The sequence below is a fragment of the Cynocephalus volans genome, chromosome 3 (genome assembly GCF_027409185.1).
Source record: "Cynocephalus volans isolate mCynVol1 chromosome 3, mCynVol1.pri, whole genome shotgun sequence".
NCBI classification, from domain to species: Eukaryota; Metazoa; Chordata; class Mammalia; order Dermoptera; family Cynocephalidae; genus Cynocephalus; species Cynocephalus volans.
This window is the reverse complement of record NC_084462.1, coordinates 32,224,515-32,242,971: the sequence shown is the minus strand read 5'-3', so window position 1 is coordinate 32,242,971 and position 18,457 is coordinate 32,224,515. Positions and strand designations below refer to the sequence as shown.

The following is an 18,457-nucleotide window of genomic DNA, read 5'->3' as shown; positions in this document are numbered from 1 at the left end:
TTTGGGAATGCCTTTTCCTTCCAGTCTTACTTCTCTACCCACCTAGTGGTGCTCTCTTCATTTCCCAAATAAACTACTTGTACTCAAATCTTTGTTTCAGGGTCCACTTCTAGAGGAGTCCAAACTAAAACATTCACTGAACCCACTAAGTGCTGGCCCTGTACTGGAGATTCCCGCCCTCCTGGAGCTGGAGTTCCAAGAGAGTGAATCAAACACACCTGCCAACAACCCCAATAAAGGAAGAGACTCCTCCAGCTGTAGGAGTGCACTGCCTGACCCTCCCCAACTCTTCTGCCAGCATTCCTAGGATCTCCCTGGGGACAGGATACCAGACTAGACTACCGGCTGAAGCCTTCCCTTCTAACCCCCAGCAAACCTCACATGCCTGAAGGCGCAGATTAAAGGGAAGAATCTTTTTCATGCAGGCAGGACTCAGGAGCACAGAGGTTTGGCCCTCGCTGGGCTCCAGGTGATGTAAGAGGTGATTTAGTGCTGGGGAGCGTGCTCTGCACGGCTGTCCAGGCAGCACTGGGGAATAGTATTTTATGCTTAGCCTAAGCCCATCCAAAACACCAAACAGAAACAGAGTAGAACGGTGTACCGAGCTGTGTGCATTTCAATGCATTCTTCTCCCTGAGTGAGACTGCACGATACTTAGCACAATGTGTTAGGGAGCAAAACAAAGGAGACAGATGAAGGGACAGAGCGAGAGGGAAGCCACGCTGAAGAGGAAGCGAGAAATATACGGCTGTTTTTTATGCTGAACAGCTTGAGCTGTGTCAGGCCATATTCATCATGTAGGCAATTTTCAGAAGAAAATAAAGTTTTGTTACAATATACACGTGTGTCTCCCAGAGGAGACCATCCAGGGAACAATTGATCATGCAGCCTCATTTTTACCACGTTGCTGTAAATCCACTTCTGGGGACTGCCAGGGAGATTAGAACAGTGATTGATGGGCGTCTGGGCAGGTGGTGGGAATCATCTCATTGACTTGTGGTGATCCGAGGGATGAGAGCACCCGGAAGGTCCCTGGCCCAGCAGCCACCTGGATCCTGGCAGCTGCCAGCTCAGCCGGACCCTCACCAGCTGCACATGTGGTACACACCCACCTACTCTGTCTGCAGGAATAATCCTGGGGCTGGTTTCTTTGGTCACTTCCTTTTTACAGCTTCTGGCTCTTGAAATTGAGAAGAAAAAGACCAGACTGCACTGTCCCAACCCAGTCTCCTCCAGCCACAGGTTGCAATCAGGATGGAGTTGTAAGTCAAGCCTCCTGGAGGGAGGCAGGCACCACCACCAACAACCCCCCCCACCACCACCCCAGTGAAGTGGGAAACAGGAGCCTTCAGGGAATGGGTCCCCCATCCTGCCCTTTCATGGGTCAAGGTGGCCATTCAATAGATTATGGGGGATTTCAGGAGTGTGAAGGGCTCCACCATGCACAGGACATGTTATCCTGGGCACACGACTCACATCACCTCTCCATGCCTCAGTTTCTTTGTTTATAAAACGGTCATGATCCATGTCGTGCTAAGCTCCAGGCTGCCTGTAAGGATCAGGTGAGATACAGCCTTGGAGAGCCCCGTGAACATACACTGTTCTAGCTGAGGAAAGGATCCGGGCTGCCTGGTGGCCGTCCTGTCTCCCTTCTGTTTCCTCCATTCCCTTTTGTATAGCCCTGATAACATGGGCCAGGCTTCCAGAGCTCTCACTCAACCCAGACCCTTCCTGCAGGAACCATGCAGGACTCTCCTCCCTGACAGGGTCCGGGCCCCAACCTCACCCAGTTAACAACCGTCCCCTCTCCTGTGCCCCGGGTCCTCAGGGGGGCACATGCTCACTTTTTATTATTGGGAAAACCAGCGTTATTTTTGCTGCTTTTTAAGCTCTGGGGAGGTAGACACTGCTTTTAAGAAAATTCACTAAGCCTGGCTTATTGCCTGTCATACAGAGGCAGCTCAGAAAATGCTGGGTAGGTGGAAAGATGCACCACTGAAGTTGTAAGCACTTTCCTTAAGGAGCAGGCTCCGGCACTGATTGACACATGTTACTTCCAATCAGACACCAATGCCCGACAGGGCAGAAGACAAGTGCAGAAGAGAGCTCATGGTGGATGGATGGGAAGAGAGGGAGGCCTCACCAGCCAGAGAAATGCTACAGACCACACAGAGGATGGGGACCAAAGGGCTCCTGCCCTGGGAGAAGATAATGAACTAACTCCCGTGGCAGCCTGATGGCCTGTATCCAAACCATGTGATACCTGGCTGCTCCACAGCCTGCAGACGGGGGCTGGCATGAAAGGCCCCTCCCCCCTACTGCTGCAGAGCTAAGAGGGCAGGAGGCACCCAGGTGCTCAGGGCCACAGTGGCACGCGTGGCTGGCAACGGCCATTGTGCAGCAGGCAGATCTGGGGAAGGAGCGGTCAGCTCGGAGCCCGGCTCCCAGCCCCATCTCTATGTACTGGAATACACAGAATCAGACACATTGCCTGCCTCCCCATTGGCCTCCCTGGCTGCAGAGGCCAGGGAAAAAAGAGTGGCCTGGAAGGCTGCGAGGACGAAAGAACAGACTGTAGATTTGCCAACACTGGGAGTGCGGAGAGGAGGGCATGCCACAGGGACAGCAGAATGCCTCGCCTTCCACAGCTGGGGCAGCGCATGCCCCTCTAGCCACATGCACCAGGACTTGCGACAGGAAATCACACATTTCCTTTCAGTAACCAGTCCTAAGCAGCAATAACATTCCTTTGTGTGGAAGAAGACTGTCAAGATACCCTAAGGTCTGATCCAACTTCGATCACTGCCCCAGGCCAGAAGGGGCTACAAAGAAATTAGAAAACAGGATCCTCTCCTCAAAGGGCTAATCAGGAAGCAGATTCTGAATGAAACTCTTCTCACAGAGAAAAGAAAGCAGAGACAAGTAACCAGCCAAGTGAGGTCTCCCACGCGGTGAACACTCACTGCCCATCTGTCCATCTGTTTGTCCATCCATCCACATGCCTGGGATGCTTCCTTGGATGCTGTAACTCCCTGAGGGTAAGGGCTGTGGGCCCTGCACTCACCGCTCCCTCGTCTCCTCACCCCAGAGCCATGGGCACTGACTTCATGTAATACCAGAGGCACCCACGGAGCCACCTCACTGACGGAGAGCCCGCTAGAGAGAATCACAGCTGATGTGGAAGAAGGTCAAGGCCCAGGGCCCAGCAGGGAGGAAATCCAAGCCCATGGAGCCAGCCGTAGCCTGGCAGAAGCAGACCCCTGTCCTCACATGACCACAGTGTGGCACAGATGAGAGGGATTGAGATGTACTGTGACCCAGCCTGCCAACACAAACACAAAAAGATGTCCCAAAACATCCCATCATTGTAAAAAAATTTAGATAAGATGTGGTCCAAGAGGCTGGCTGATTATAGATGATGATGCTATGTGTCAGAAACTGCTGGAAGCTTCCGTGTACTGGACTGTCTGCTTTAATCCTCACAACAACCTCATGAGGCAGACAGTATTATCATGCCCGTTTCACAGATGAGGAAACTGGGGCCCAAAGACATGAAGTCATTTGTCCTACGTCACACAGCAAGTGTGAAAAGCAGCGAGTGTGTCTGGATGTGAACCACATCTCATGGTGCTGATACTCTTCCCAACGCCCTGCCGAGGTGTGCCAGCTGCAGAAGACAAGCCTCACTCCATTTCTAGCCCAGGCACTTCCTAGCCAGGGACCCTGGCTAAGTTGTGTAGTTTACATGAGCCTCAATTTCTCCATTTCTGCCCTCAAAGCCCCGGACAGGAGATGGTCCCCCTGCAGCAAACTGCACCACACCCATGGCCTGCTGGGGGCATACAAGTGCTCCCTGACAGTATTCCTGAGCCAGGTCAGCCCAGAAGTCCTGTCAAGGGGTGTGAGGGGGAGCAGGAGCCCGCTCCACCTTTCCTGGGGTTAATAAGGCTGGTGGGAACATTAAGCCAAGCTCCTAGTGTTCTGGCTGTGAATCTGAGCAGAGTGCCACCTTGGGTGGTGGCTCCCGGGGGAGTTATCAGAAGCCCCCAAACTAAAGGACCCCAAGGAGAGACAGGATAAGCCTGCCCACAGCCATGCCAAGACCTTGCAAAGGCCCTCCTGCACCCAGACTCTGTCATACCCACCATCCACGGGGGCAGGGCACAGTCCAGAACCTTAAAGGGGCTGGGTGTGAATGGTCCACTGTGCATGCTCAGGGACAGCTCAGCTCAGACTACAGTCCTTGTCCCTTTGGTCCCATCTAAGGGTGCTCCTTCCAGGGCCTTCCTGGATATCTCAGTGCAGCCAATCTGCAGGGCCTTCCTGGCGCTCACCTCAAGCCTGGCTTCCAAGTGCAATGATGTCCTTCCGTCTCTGCCCCAAAATCTCCCCACCCTTGTGAAGTGACCAAGCACTGCCAGCTCTAATCCTGCTGTCAGTCACTGAGAGTTCCAGGATATGACAGAGGAAGAACGTGGACCTTATGACAAGGCAGTAAATTCCACACACTGGAATATGATCCAGGCTTCACAGGGAACGAAACCCTGACACATGCTACAACACGGATGAACCCTGAGGACATCATGCTAAGAGAAATGAGCCAGTCACTACAGGACACTTCGTGATTCTACTCACATGAGGTGCCTAGAGGAGTCAAATTCATAGACAGAACTAGAAGTGGGGTTGCCAGGGGCAGGGTGAGGGAGAAATGGGGAATCGTTTAATGGGGACAGAGCCTCAGTTTCTCAAGTTAAAAAGACTTCTGGAGATGGATAGTGGTGATGGCTGCCCCCATTATGAATGGATTTAATACCTCTGAACCACACAATTCATATGGTTAAGATGGCAAATTGTATGTGTATTTTACCACACACACAAACAAAAAATAAAAATTGGAAAAAAATCCTCTCTGCATGTGCACATGTGCATGTGTGTGTGTGCACACGTGTGTGTGTGCACACGTGTGTGTGTGCACACGTGTGTGTGTGTGTTGGTTCTGTTTCTCTGGGGAACTCTGACTAATACACTGCCCACTGCTCTTTACTTTGGAAGAGAAGATTACACTGAACTGAGGTATCACACCCCATCAGAACAGACATTCCCATCCCTCCTTCCTGTCGCAGCCTCAGCCACCTCCTCTGCACAGCCGAGGGCCTTGACCACACCTAGGATGCTGAAGGACTGCCTGGCTTGGCTCACCCTAGCACAATCACCTCAAAATCCCCTGGACCTCACCACAGCCGATAGCTGCTGCACTTCACCTGCCTTCAATGTCACAGCCACGGTCTCCTCCCGTTCCACTTCTCCCCACGCCATGCTCCCCAACACTGACTCTCAGACCTCCAGGGCTGGGCCACCCTGTTTCCTTCCCGGAGGCATCATGCTCTGCCGGTCCAGCTGAAATCTGCGTCCTTCCTTTTGGCCACACTCAGCCTTTACCCAACCCCCCAGTTTCCAACCCCTGTGTCCGTCTTTCCCACCAGCTCTGGACCAATCTCTCCACCCGACTCTCCTCCCCGACACCCACTGCTGACACTGCTGGACAGACCCACAGCTGTGCCGCTGGTGACCAGACAGACCCAAGGCCTCCAGTCTCTGTGGAGCCCGGGGAGCTGCCCGCATCTGTCCATGTGTGACAGTCCAGAGTCCTGACTGCCTTCCCTCTGCTATTCTCTGCCTTCCGCCATGACCCTCAGGCCAGCCTCCCCCTTATTTCTTTGGGTTTCTCCTCAGCAGGGAATCGTGCCTCCTACACCACAGAGGAAATCAAGGCCACTGGCAGGAATTTCCAAGTGTGCTCCACAGGGCTGTAGCATCAGCACCAGCACCGTCTGGGAGCTTATCAGAAACGCACATTGTCAGGACCCCAGGACCTGCTGAATCAAAACCCCTGGAGGTGGGGCCCACAATCTGTGTCTTGCCCAGCTCTTGGGTGTGGGACGGTGAGAAGCACTTCCCTCCTGCAGACCTTCCTCCCTCTCAGCCTGTGCTCTGCACTCTCCTCCCCACGGGAGCCGCGTCTAGTAGGTCAAGGCTGACCCCTTGGTCTTCGCTGTGGATGCCCAGCCTCCTCCAACCTTGCAACCGTGCTTCTCCCATCATTCTCTCGTATCTTCTCTCTCCCCCCACTGACTTTTCCCACTCTGGGAAAAGAGACTCGAGACTCTGCCAATTAAGTAACAAACTCCTTTCCCCACAGCCCAGCCACCACCTTCTCTCCTCCTCTCATTCCCACCTCACTTCACCAGCAGCTGGCCTCTGTGTACCCTATTCTGCTAAAGCCACTCTTGTTAAAGTTCCCAGCGACATGTGCGTGGCCAGTGAGTGGAAGCTTCCCGCCCTCCACCTGGCTGGCCGTCATTCTGCAGCATTCACACCGTCGCCCCCTCCTGCCAGAACCGCTATCTTCTGCATCCTGCGATGCTCACTCTTCCCCCACCCCTGCCTTGTCCTTTTCTCCCATGTGATCTGCCCAGGCCACCTGTTCTGGTGTACGAGCTGTCCTTCTCTGCTCATCCACCAGATTCCAAAAATCCTCAAGGCTCCTCCTTCTGCCCTTTGCTGTTCTGTCTTCACTGGTCCTGGGTGGCCTTGTCCACATCATGGCTCCGTCAACGGCTCCAAAAACACACCAGGAAATGATGCAAGTTGGAAATAATAATTGGAAATAACACTGGCAACTTCCAAACCCACACCTCTAGCCTGGACCTTTGTTCAACCTCAGCTCCTCCTGGACATCTCCCTTTGGACGGCTCACAAGCACCCAAAATTCCCCATGCCTAACTTTGAAGCTGGCTCTCTTTGTGCCTTCCTCCCTTCATTGAAGGGCATGACCCACTCGACATGTCCAATCAGTCATCAATCCTGCTCCTGCCACTTGCCCCCCATTGCTACGACCTCAGTTCCAGTCCTCGTCACCTGCCTCCTGAATGACACCAAAAACCATCCAACTGACCCCTTGCCTCCCAAGACCAATCCCATTCCACCCACTCTACCACTACCAAGAGGATCTTTCTAAAATGCAAATGTACTCATGTCACTACTCTGCTTAAACTCTCTCCTTGTCTCCCAACAGCTTTCAGAATTAGGTTCAAACTCCTTTGCTTGGCACCCAAGTTGAGCCCAACCTATCTCTGCAACCTCATATCCTCTCCTGTCCCTTCCTCTAGTCACTACAAATATTTGTATTTCCCTGACCTGGGAATCTCTCAATTCACACAAACATTTCTCTCTGCCTAAAAGCCCCTTCCTCCTGCCCAACACTTCCTCCTCCCTTGAGCTCAGCTCCAGGCAGCCTTCCCAGCCCCAGTCTGAAGCCCCCAGCCCCATGTCAGCGCATCTCCTTTGTTAATTTCTCTCCCTCTGCACCTGCCGTCGGGGTACTCTTGGCTCTTTTCTCTCCCACTTCAGGGCAGTAGTGCATCTTATTTCTTTGGGTTTCCCACACAGTATGTGGCAGATAAATGGTTACTGAATGAACAAATCAAAATCCTCCTCCTTTCCCTATTTATTCCTTCTGCTCTTATGATCAAAGGCATCACTCATTTCCTACCGCAATTATAATATCGATGCCGGCACATCGACACTGAAAAGATACCATCCCATACACAACTGCATTTCTGTCTCTCTCGATTTACTAATCAGGGCTCACATTCTGAAGTAGCTTGGGTCAAGTGCATCACCAGCCTGATACTCCCTCTTTGCTCTCCTCCTCATCAAGCCTTTCCTATCATCTGAGAAAAGAGTGGTGTCATTTTCAGCAACAGCAAATCTTGCAAACGGAGATGTGGGATGGAATAACTGACGTGCACCAGGCCTCCCCTTTCAGAGCTCTCATTACTAGGGAAAATGCACATTTTGCCAAGTGGTTTAACTTCCTCCAGGAAGAAGCAACACACCTCATGAGCTCAGTTCCCACACAGTACAGCCTCTGGGACAAACTGCCGCCTCTGGGACAAACTGCCTCCTCTGGCATGTGAATCCACGAGTGTCCTGCCCATCAGTCACATGGGGCAATTTTATGAATCAAGATCCAGTCTGTCCCACAGCATGAGTTCTTTTTTTTATTTTATTTTTTTTTATTTTTATTTTTTTTTTAAATTTTATTTTGTCGATATACATTGTAGCTGATTATTGCTCCCCATCACCAAAACCTCCCTCCCTTCTCCCTCCCCCCCTCCCCCCCAACAATGTCCTTTCTGTTTGCTTGTCGTATCAACTTCAAATAATTATGGTTGTTATATCTTCTTCCCCCCCCCCCCGGTTTGTGTGTGTGTGTGTGTGTGTGAATTTATATATTAATTTTTAGCTCCCTCCAATAAGTGAGAACATGTGGTATTTCTCTTTCTGTGCCTGACTTGTTTCACTTAATATAATTCTCTCAAGGTCCATCCATGTTGTAGCAAATGGCAGTATTTCATTCGTTTTTATAGCTGAGTAGTATTCCATTGTGTAGATGTACCACATTTTCCGTATCCACTCATCTGATGATGGGCATTTGGGCTGGTTCCAACTCTTGGCTATTGTAAAGAGCCACAGCATGAGTTCTTGTCTTGGAATCCATGGAGTCCCAGGAAAACTCCCAGAAACTGAATGCAAGATGTTGTGGGTTCACACACATTGGTTATTCTCTGGGGACAGAACGCATACCTTTTGTCGGCTTCCCACAGGAGTGTGGAAGGAGGGGATAAACCTCGGCTACACAGCCAGAGAGCACCTTTGTCAGTGTGCACATCACAAACCAGCGACTGGTCCAGGTCCTGCCATCGAGCACTGTGGGACCAACAAAGCTCCATGCCTTCTTTGCCAGCCTGGTTCCTGTAAACATTTATTTTGGAAGGTTCCCCAAGACATTTTTGATTCTTGGACTGATCACCTACTGGCTCCATGGTGACCTGGGAAGTGTTTTTTTCTGAGCTGTGAAGAGTTGCTTTTCCATGGAGCCAAAAAATTCATGAGGCTCGTCTCTCTTGGCCAGGCTGGGCAGTTTCAAGATACTGTAAGAGGTCCTCACGTGAAAGAAACTACCAGTGTCTCGATCGTCAGAAGGACTTTTTAAGCAAAAGGGATTGCTCCTTTAACCCTCAGTTCTGACCATAGTTGCCTGCTTTGTACAGCACTACTTTCTTTAAAAGGGAAGGGAAGACACATGGACACACACACACGCACACGGGGGTGCAGGGTTGGGGGGAGATTCCTTCAGAGTCTCAGATTCATCATCCCAGTCGATGAATCTGTCTGGGTATGAGGCAGCTCATCTTGCTGGATTCAAACAAACCAAAAAGAAAAAAGGAAAGAAAAACCCTAAAGTTTTACTAAGCAACGGCTCAGGAATAGAATTTCTAAAAACAATTAAGGGTAAATTAATGCAGACAGTTTCAGGCCAGAGCTTTTCAGGTTTTCTTAACCTGCCTGCACTTAAGGCTCAGGAAATGCCGCCTACATTATCCATACTTACCCTGGAACTGACAAGGTGAGCAAAATGGGGGGACAGCCCTGACTACTGCTGGAGGGATGAAAACACACCAGGAAACGATGAAAACTGGACATAAAAAATAGCCTTATTCCAAAGCTCAGCAGATCCAATAGGATTCCTCAGCAATAGGATTCTTCATAGAAATTGAAGGCCCTAAATCCTCTGCTCTTGGCCAAAGTCCCAACCCCCACCCCCCACACATGCACAGAGTTCCGAACTGGTTCTAAAGGCTATTATCCTGTAACTTCAGCACAACAATGAAAAACATATTACCAGACTTGCTATTTTTCCTTTGAATGTTCTGGCCGAATGCGCTAGTTGAGCCCATCTTTTGCTAACACTGACTCTGGAATCGCTTTTGCGTGTTCCCACGTCTGGGCCACCATGTCCTTGTTACCTCCACCTATGAAGTCTTCCCTGAGGATGCGCCAAATCCGATGCTCAGTCAGATCCTACACACCAGTCCCACCAGGCCCAGTATAGCCCTATGCTGGTCCTGCCCATCTTAGTCGACCCTAAAATGTCTTTGTTCTCCCTGAACTGCTACAGCAATGTAGCAGATCCTGTTTACACAGTGTGGCAAAATGCATTCACAGCCCAACCCTTCACCCCTGCAAGGACTCCAGTCCCTTGCCACATGACTTTTAAGTTTTTCCCTCTAAAGAGATGACATCTGTTTTCCCCACCCTTCAGATCTCAGCATGGCCACACGACTTGCTTTGACCAGTTGAAGAGGGTGAAAAGCATGACCTGCATGAGGGGCTCTTGTGCCCTTGGCCATCACCATGAGAAGCACACTGGGCTATCCCACTGATCCCCTTTGGCCATCACCATGAGAAACACGAGGCTAGCCTGGTCCCCTTTGGCCATCACCATGAGAAGCACTGGGCTAGCCCAGTCCCCTTTGGCTGTCAACATGAGAAGCATTGGGCTAGCCCACTCCTCTTTGGCCATCATCATGAGAAGCACTGGGCTAGCCCAGTCCCCAAAGAGGATGGGAGCTGAGCAGTAGAAAGGAGACCCCCTGCATGGGAGGCCTACACTTGTTGAGTCCAGCCACTGCAGCCACTATGCTAAGAACTACACAGTGTATACATTATCTCATTCCTTTTTGCAATGAGCCAGTAAGGTAGTATCCCCATTTCGTGCATAAGAAATCTGAGGCTCAGAGTAACTTGCCCAAAATCAAGTGAGTGGTAGATAAAGCTAGGCTTTAAATCCAGATCTACCTGACTCCAAAGCCCCTTGTCTTAGTCTCTGAAAAGAAGGAATAATTTATCAAGGAGAGACTGAGTGGAGGGGGTTTTGATGGCTTCTGTTTACTCCTTTATATTTCACTGTGGTCTCTAGTTTTCTACACCAAACATGTATTATTACCTCCTATTCTTTAAAAAATACTATACATGTTACTTTCAGAAAGATTTCTTTGAAAGTAATTTTAGCACTTGACAAATGATTTCAACATTAAACCTGAAAGAATAAACAGTTAACAATAAATAACAAGTGTTGAGGGAAGAGGGTATTAAGGAAACCCAGGGAAATATATGATATTAAATCCAATATAAAGCTGATATGATTTAATCAGTGCTGGTCCTAGAACAAGCCAACCAACAAGTGAAACACAACCAAGAGACCAGAAACAGACCTGATCTTAGAGAATCAATGCCAAGGAGGTTCCACAAACCAAAGGACCAGGAAAGAAAACACTCAATAAATGGTGTTGGGAGTCTTCTCTCCCCACTGGGTAAAACAGAGTCAGTCCCCTCTTCAAATGCACTTCAAAACCAGTTTTAGACAGATAAAACAGTTAAATTTAGAATTCCAAATATAAGGAAAGCTAATAAAAATGTAAGTGAATATTCACACAAATCCTGGATATTGAAGAATTTCTGAGTTTAAAAGTAATAGTTCAGGGGAGAAAAGGAGGAATTGGTAAAGGGACATGAAAATCAACTACATAGTATATTGATAAATTGAAATAAATAAGTAAAAAAGACTCAAGAACTGCAAAAAAAAGTAATAGATCAATAATAATGCCAAACCTCTGATCATCAAATTAAACTACAATAGCAAACTGCAAAAAAAAAAAATCATCTACAGCAATGACAAAGAGTAAAAGATCGTACGCTACTCAACAAAGAAAACCCAATGAACACAAGCTGATGAATAAACAAAAATCACAAACATGCAATTTCAGAGAAGAGACAGGTGACCAAAAGTGCATAAGAATAGGTAGAACCTGCCAAGTGATAGAAGGAAGGCATTCAAAGTGGAACAACAACAGAATGCCATTTTGCCTCTTGGTGGTGAAACTATAAGTCATTCTTTCTTGCATCTTCATACATTTTCTGTTCTTATTTTTCATAAAGAACAAATATAACACAGAAAAACATATCAGTTTAGATGAATTCATGGATGACAGAATCATATCGCAAAATTAAAGGGAAATGTGATGCTTGGCTTAGATCTTCACATTTCTGCTTAGATTCGTGACATCAAGCGGCATGAGTAAGAGACACCCCATGTCACCTCCCGTGTGCTCTCTGAATGCCACAATTGAAGCAGAGTTTCAAGTCCACATGGAAATTGCAACTCTTCTTCATTTTTGAATGCGATGTGGGGAAGGGTGGACGGTGACCACCACCAAAACACACCTCCAACTTTCTTCTCCACCCAGAGGCTGTTCCATGATGGGCTTGGGTAATAAGCATGAAATCAATCGCTCCACTGTTAGACTTTCCTCTGTTGGTGAACACGTAGCTCAAAAAATGCATGGGAAACTTAAACATAAAACAACCACAACCTCATTCAAACACTGAGTTAGCTCCAGCTCTATGCCAATTTCTTAAGGTTAAGGGAACTACCATTTACAATAATGGTAATGCCATGGTAATGCCAAGATGTGAGCCCTAGCTGGGCATTTCATTAAGAAACTGAATTGTCCAACTGAGCTTGCCCAGCAGCTAGTCTCATCCACTAGTACCCATTTATAAAGCTACCTAATGACGTTTGTGAACAACTCCCAATTTTAGGATGTACTTATGCTCTGGGATAGAACAGCATGGAAAGAAAAGTCTCAATCCCATTTCTTTAGTTTTTCAATGTTCTGTAGAATTTTCCCTGGCACTTGTGACATCCCTCGGACATAGGTTAATAATACATTGTTTTCATTCTTTCCAACCTTCCTCCAGCTAGTTCCTTTCTTTCTCAAACCCCACAGGTAAGATCTCATGCAAACTTAGAGACTGCTGGGTTGACTCAGCTCCTCATATTTTGGGGTGGTGAGGGAGGTACAGAAATAGCAGTGGAGAGGAAAAACTCTCTAGGTAAAATGCACACCATGTGCAGGAAAGTCAGAGCAGAGAAAATGAGCAGCGTACCACCAAGAAGCAGGAATAGGTGTTTCAGGGAACGAGCAGGGCGAGGACAAGGAAAAAGCATGCGGGAAGACCCAGGGTGGCAATAACAAATTTCTCCATGCACCCTTTGGCCCTAACACTTCCCCTTCTCATCACTAGCCTACAGGATCCATGAGGTCAGGGACCACATTTCTTTGGCTGACATATCACCAGTACATAGGTTGGACCCATCCTAGTTGCTCAATTAATATGTGTTAAATACATTAATAAGTAAAACAGAGGAAAGACATTCTAGTCACCTGTAGCATAAGTGGGTTGTGGGTAGCAGACAATTCTGTGTTTCCAAGGATTTACTGAAGGGCCTGTAATTGGAGGAAGATTATACCCCTCCGGGGTTTCTCTTACGCCTGGTTGAAGATGCCACATCAGATCACTGGAGAAGAAACTCATCTTCCTGCGGATGGTGACTTTATTTAATTCCAAATATTTTTCATCCCAGTGGCAAAAGCCAAGAGAGAAAAAGCTCCCAGGAAACTGATGTGGATATGCCCCAACACTTATCACTGATGGCAGGCGATGCCAATCCCTTGATTTTAACATGAATCTTGTATTCATTTAAAAACCTAATTCCTTCATTTTTAACACACTGAAGGACATGTGTATCTATATCACCCAGAAACATGAGCTTAACTGTGACATTTGCAAACACTAAGCAACAATTACGGGCCAGCAAACTGTTGGAAACACAGAAATTACAAAAACCTCACTATTACCCTGAAAAAGCTCACAGCTCCCTAAGAGAAAAAGATATGCAAATCATAATTATGATACGGAATGATAAATGCCACAGGGGAGATCTGCTCACGATGCTGTGGGAGCTCATTTCTGCCTGAAAGAGATCAATGGGGCCCAGGGAAGTTTTCACAGAGGAGATAAAATTTGATCTGGGCCGTGGAGCATGAACGGGTAATTTCCAGGTGAGAGCCTGCAAAGGAGGAGAGGGGAAGAGGAAAAACTCTTTAGGTAAAATGCACCGCGTGTGCTGCAAAGTCAGAGCAAAGAAAATGAGCAATGTACCACCAAGAAGCGGGAATAGGTGTTTCAGGGAATGACTGGGGCAAGGACAAGAAAACAGTGGTCAATCAATCAGGTATTCTGAAGCCCATTTATAAGATCCAGAGCTGATCCTCCAGCAGTGGGGAGACCCGATGTCAAGGACTGTGGAGCAGGGAAGTGACGTGGAAACACATGGCTTGTGTCCAGATCAAAGAGTGGCATCCCTTCAAGTTGGGCAAAGACGTGACCTCAGAGTCAGTCTGGGCTCTCAAAAAGGGCATGAGTGCACACACTCCCATCCACAGAGCTCATTCAGATCAGCTCATTTACTCTTCCAATGCCCCGGAAACTCCACCTCTTCCCTGTGGAATCTGCAGCAATGTCCTCCAAAGGCCCCAATGATGGCAAAGAGACTCCAAGTCCTCTCCCGGGCTCCAGTGCTTGGTCCACCACCTAGCTCTCTGCGTGCATCTCCAACAGGGCCCCTTGGGCCCGTCCTGAATAAAGATCACAAGAAGAAGTACTTCCTTGACCACATAAACCTGCCTGAAAAACAACAGCAGCTTGCTCTATCAGTTCTCTGCTTTATTGGCAGAAAATGGTGTTTTTCAATTCAAGTCATTAAAACTATGAAGAAGGCATTTTATCTTATTGGCAAAGCCCCAGATGGAACAGGGTTGACCCCTGCAATTCAATTCAGGAGGAGCTGGTGGGCCAATCGAAGAAGCAGGTAACAGCTAGATCTGACTTCCCAGTTTCCCAGTGGCCTCAAGCATTTGAGGGTCCCACCCCAACCCAGCCCCACTCCACAAAGGCAAACAACCCACGTCTCAGAGGAGCCCATCACCAATGAATGCATCAACCAGAAGGGCAGCTCTGCCTACAGCAGAGGCCAGTGGACCACACATCCTCATGGTAGCCAGGAGGGGAAAGTGCCCCTTCCCCACCTTCTCCAAACACATCCAGAGGGAAGCCCCTGGCCAGCAGTTGGGATTTGGGATTTCCACCCATACTCTTTGTGGCCTCCTACCCTACATTAGCTTATTCTAATACTAACACCAGCTAGAACCAAATCAATATTTTGGAAAGATATTCTGAAGCCAACAAAGAAGAAGTATTGAAAAGGAGAGGCAGGAGAAGCAGGCAGATCAATAAGTTTGTTGCAATGGTTTTACAAGAGATATAAAGAAATCCAGAGTCAAAGAGACATATTTTTATTGATAAAAGATATTACTTAAGACAACTATATAATCAAAATATATGTACCTAACAACATAGTTGGAAAATACACAAAGCAAAATTGTATTGAAAATCTAAGAATTGAAAGGCAAATCCAAAGTTACAGTAAGAGATATTTAAAAATCTCTCAGAAATCAACAAACAAAAATATCTGATAAGTATATGAAAAGATTATCAACCTCTATAGTAATCCAAGAAATACATCCAAGAACTATGACAAAATACTTTTTTTAATCCTTCAGGATGAAAAAACAAATTGAAAACTGGTCTTATACAGTGTGGCCAAGCTTGAGAAAAGACACTCATGTACTGTTGGTTGACACATAAATATGCAAAATCCTCTGGAGGGCAAGTTAGCAGAATCTCTCAAAAGTAAAAAGGGACATGCCAGCACATCCATGCATGAAAATGTCAGAAAGATACACACAAAATAGCAGACAGTAGTTCCTGTTGCTGAGAAGAATGAGATGTGGGGTTGGGCTTGAAGAGGGATTTTTTTTTTTTTTCTCTAGATAGATCTACATAACTCATAAATGATACATACAACTGTTATTTGTATACTCTAAATTAAAAAATACTCCAAAAATCTATCAGATTTGGCAGCTAGAAAATCACAGGAGACATACACATTTCAATACAGCGTTTACCATGATGAGTACGGAGGGAATGATAGATGCTGTGAATTAAGACAGTTCTTTCCAGAAATCTGGGAGTAGAGGTAAAGAAAGGAGTTAGGAAGAAGCTTTAAAAAGGGGGTGGGGGGAATTTTCACTTGACATTCAGGCCCAGGAAATGAGTCCCTCCACTCTTGTGCTCCGACATCCTTAAAGACTCATGTTCCCTGCGCAGCCAGCAGGCCGGATTGCAGGCAGGAAGCATGTTAAGCTCTAGTAGGCAAAGTAATGACTTTTTCAAAATGAGTGTCTGGGCACATCTAACTCTTTTCTTGCTAAGACATTTTACTCCCTGACTCTCTGTGTATGTGTTTAAAAATTGCTGTAATGAGTAACTACAAATGGGTTCTAATGAAAAATATTTAGCCGCATGTCTGTAATACTCCATAAAATGTTCTACTTTGCTCACTGGTCCAAAGGAATATTTACAGGAATGCCATAATTTGGCAAAATGGTATGTTATATTTGGAATTGCAGCCCCACACCTCACAGAAGAGGGGCTGGGCTAAGCCCAGGTGGGATATTGGTGGATGGCGTTGAGTCCTATAAAGACTAGGGCTGGAACAAGAGGCTTCATCCAAGACACTCATAGTAGGAAAAGAAAACACTGTGTGGGAGCACCAATATCCAAAATGCCAGGAATTGAGGAGGCAGATCACCAAATCTGGGTTGGGCCCTGATTTTGAATACCTGGCCTGCCACTTACTACCCACAGCAAGTTACGTAACTGCTGAGAGGGAGAACAAAGGAAGGCTGGTTTTGAAATCAGAGAATGGAGAAGTCAGAAAATGAAGGAAAATTCCAGGCTGGGGAGATGAGAGTGGGCACATGAAGGATCACAGGGAACAGGGAGGCAGGACTGTCCACAGCAAGCATCTGAAATGGCAGCCGGCATTGGCGGCTGGTCTCTTTAGAATGACCAGGGTAGAATGTGTGTTTGGCAAAGATTTCTCTGCTCTGAGAGCAAGGACTTTGCCTCACAGTCAGCGCTGTACTTCCCGGTGCCTGGTGCAATTCAAGACACTTCATCCATATTCTAAAAATACTGGCCACTGAGTACATTAACACATTAGAAATGGAAGGAGACTTGGAGAGGAACTTGCTCAGGCCCTGTATTCATGGTTGGAGAAAGGAGGGCCCAGCGAGGCTGAGATTTACCCGACGTCAAACAACCAGGGTACGGTCTTTGAGTCGAGACTTGAGGTGCCTTTTCAACAGCTGTAAATTGGCCATGTTTCCCATCGAGAAGGCTGTTAGTGAGGAGGCTTGGGTGGAGTGGTTCCCATAAAAATATGCATTAATGGATTTGTTTTCTTGAGACACTTTTGCCAAGAGAAATGCCACTAAATCAGCATCTTGGCCATAATATAAAGCAATAGCAAGTCTTCATCTGAATCACACAGCCACGTGTGATGTACTCCCTTAGGCCTACGCACAAGCTTTAAGGAGGCAAAATGGGATCAATGAATTTCTTTGTTAATCTTGATATTTGCAGGAAGCAAACGAACCAGGCACTCTGCAAATCACTAGCTTTAATCTTCAGAATTACTTATATTGCCATTTAGGAGAGTTTTGTTTTCTGGGGAGATTTGCACACAGCAGGCGGCAAACATTCTAATTGCTGTTAAGTACATTTGGTGTAATATGTTGGGGGAAATGTAGTCGTTGAATCAGTTAAGCATGAGCACACATGCTCACGGGCAGAATGTAAGTTTGTACACAGACACACTCACCAAGAGGGGTTTTAGTCACAGAGACAGTCTCTTGGCCACAGCCGTAGTTCAGTCTCATAAACAAATGCCCAGACAAATCGTGCTCAACCTTTTATCTTCCTCCCTGCCCACTCTCTCTCTGGGTTCATTTGCAGTCAAGATGCAGTGCTATTTATAAGATATATCGTGCTGCAGTCACTGAGATTTGCAACCTGAAGCAAATGACATTCAATCTATGCAAAAGGAATAAAACTCAATGTCACAGTTATTTTATTCTGCCAATTATTACAGCCAGTTACACCTGCTTCTCCTACTAGATTAAAAACTCCTTGCAGTCAGGTAGCACGTCTTATTCATTTCCACATTCCTCAAGCTCTTAGCTTTGTGTCTACCACATAGTACGTATGCAATGGGTATTTGTTGAGATGAGTTGAACTGAAGATCACTTCCCTAAATAACAGAGAAGAACATAAAAACGGAAGGAACCTTCGAGATTGTCTTAGGTAACAGAAAACGGTGTTAGTGGGCTTCACATGCTGAACCCATGAGAGGCATACTGATAAAGCCTGCTAACTCCCAAACCACAGCTAAAATGCAAGACTCAAATGACATTGTTGTCATTTTTAATGATAATCCAATCCTGGGTTGATTTCCATTTATATTGCCAAAACCATGTAAGGTCTTTCAGTCAAGTGTGAAATAATTCATTTAGCCCTTGGTGCATAAGAACTTTTAAAAAATCTGACAAGTTATAGCTAAGTAAATAATTTACTCATAATGAAGAAAAAGGCAAAGTGGGGTTACCTGACTACTCTGATTAATGGGAAGCCACTGGCTAAACCACACGCAAAGCCAAGTTTCAAATATTTAGGGTGCACTGTAGGAAACCACCATTTCTGACCACATATCAGCAATTTCGTTAAGACACAACCAAATGTGATA

At 47.0% G+C, this 18,457-nt stretch overlaps 1 protein-coding gene across 1 annotated transcript in view; it reads right to left on the bottom strand.

Annotated features, from left to right (window-relative positions):
• Nucleotides 1-18,457, bottom strand: part of GALNT17 (polypeptide N-acetylgalactosaminyltransferase 17) — a 450,484-nt gene that overhangs the window by 256,014 nt on the left and 176,013 nt on the right. The window lies entirely within an intron of this gene.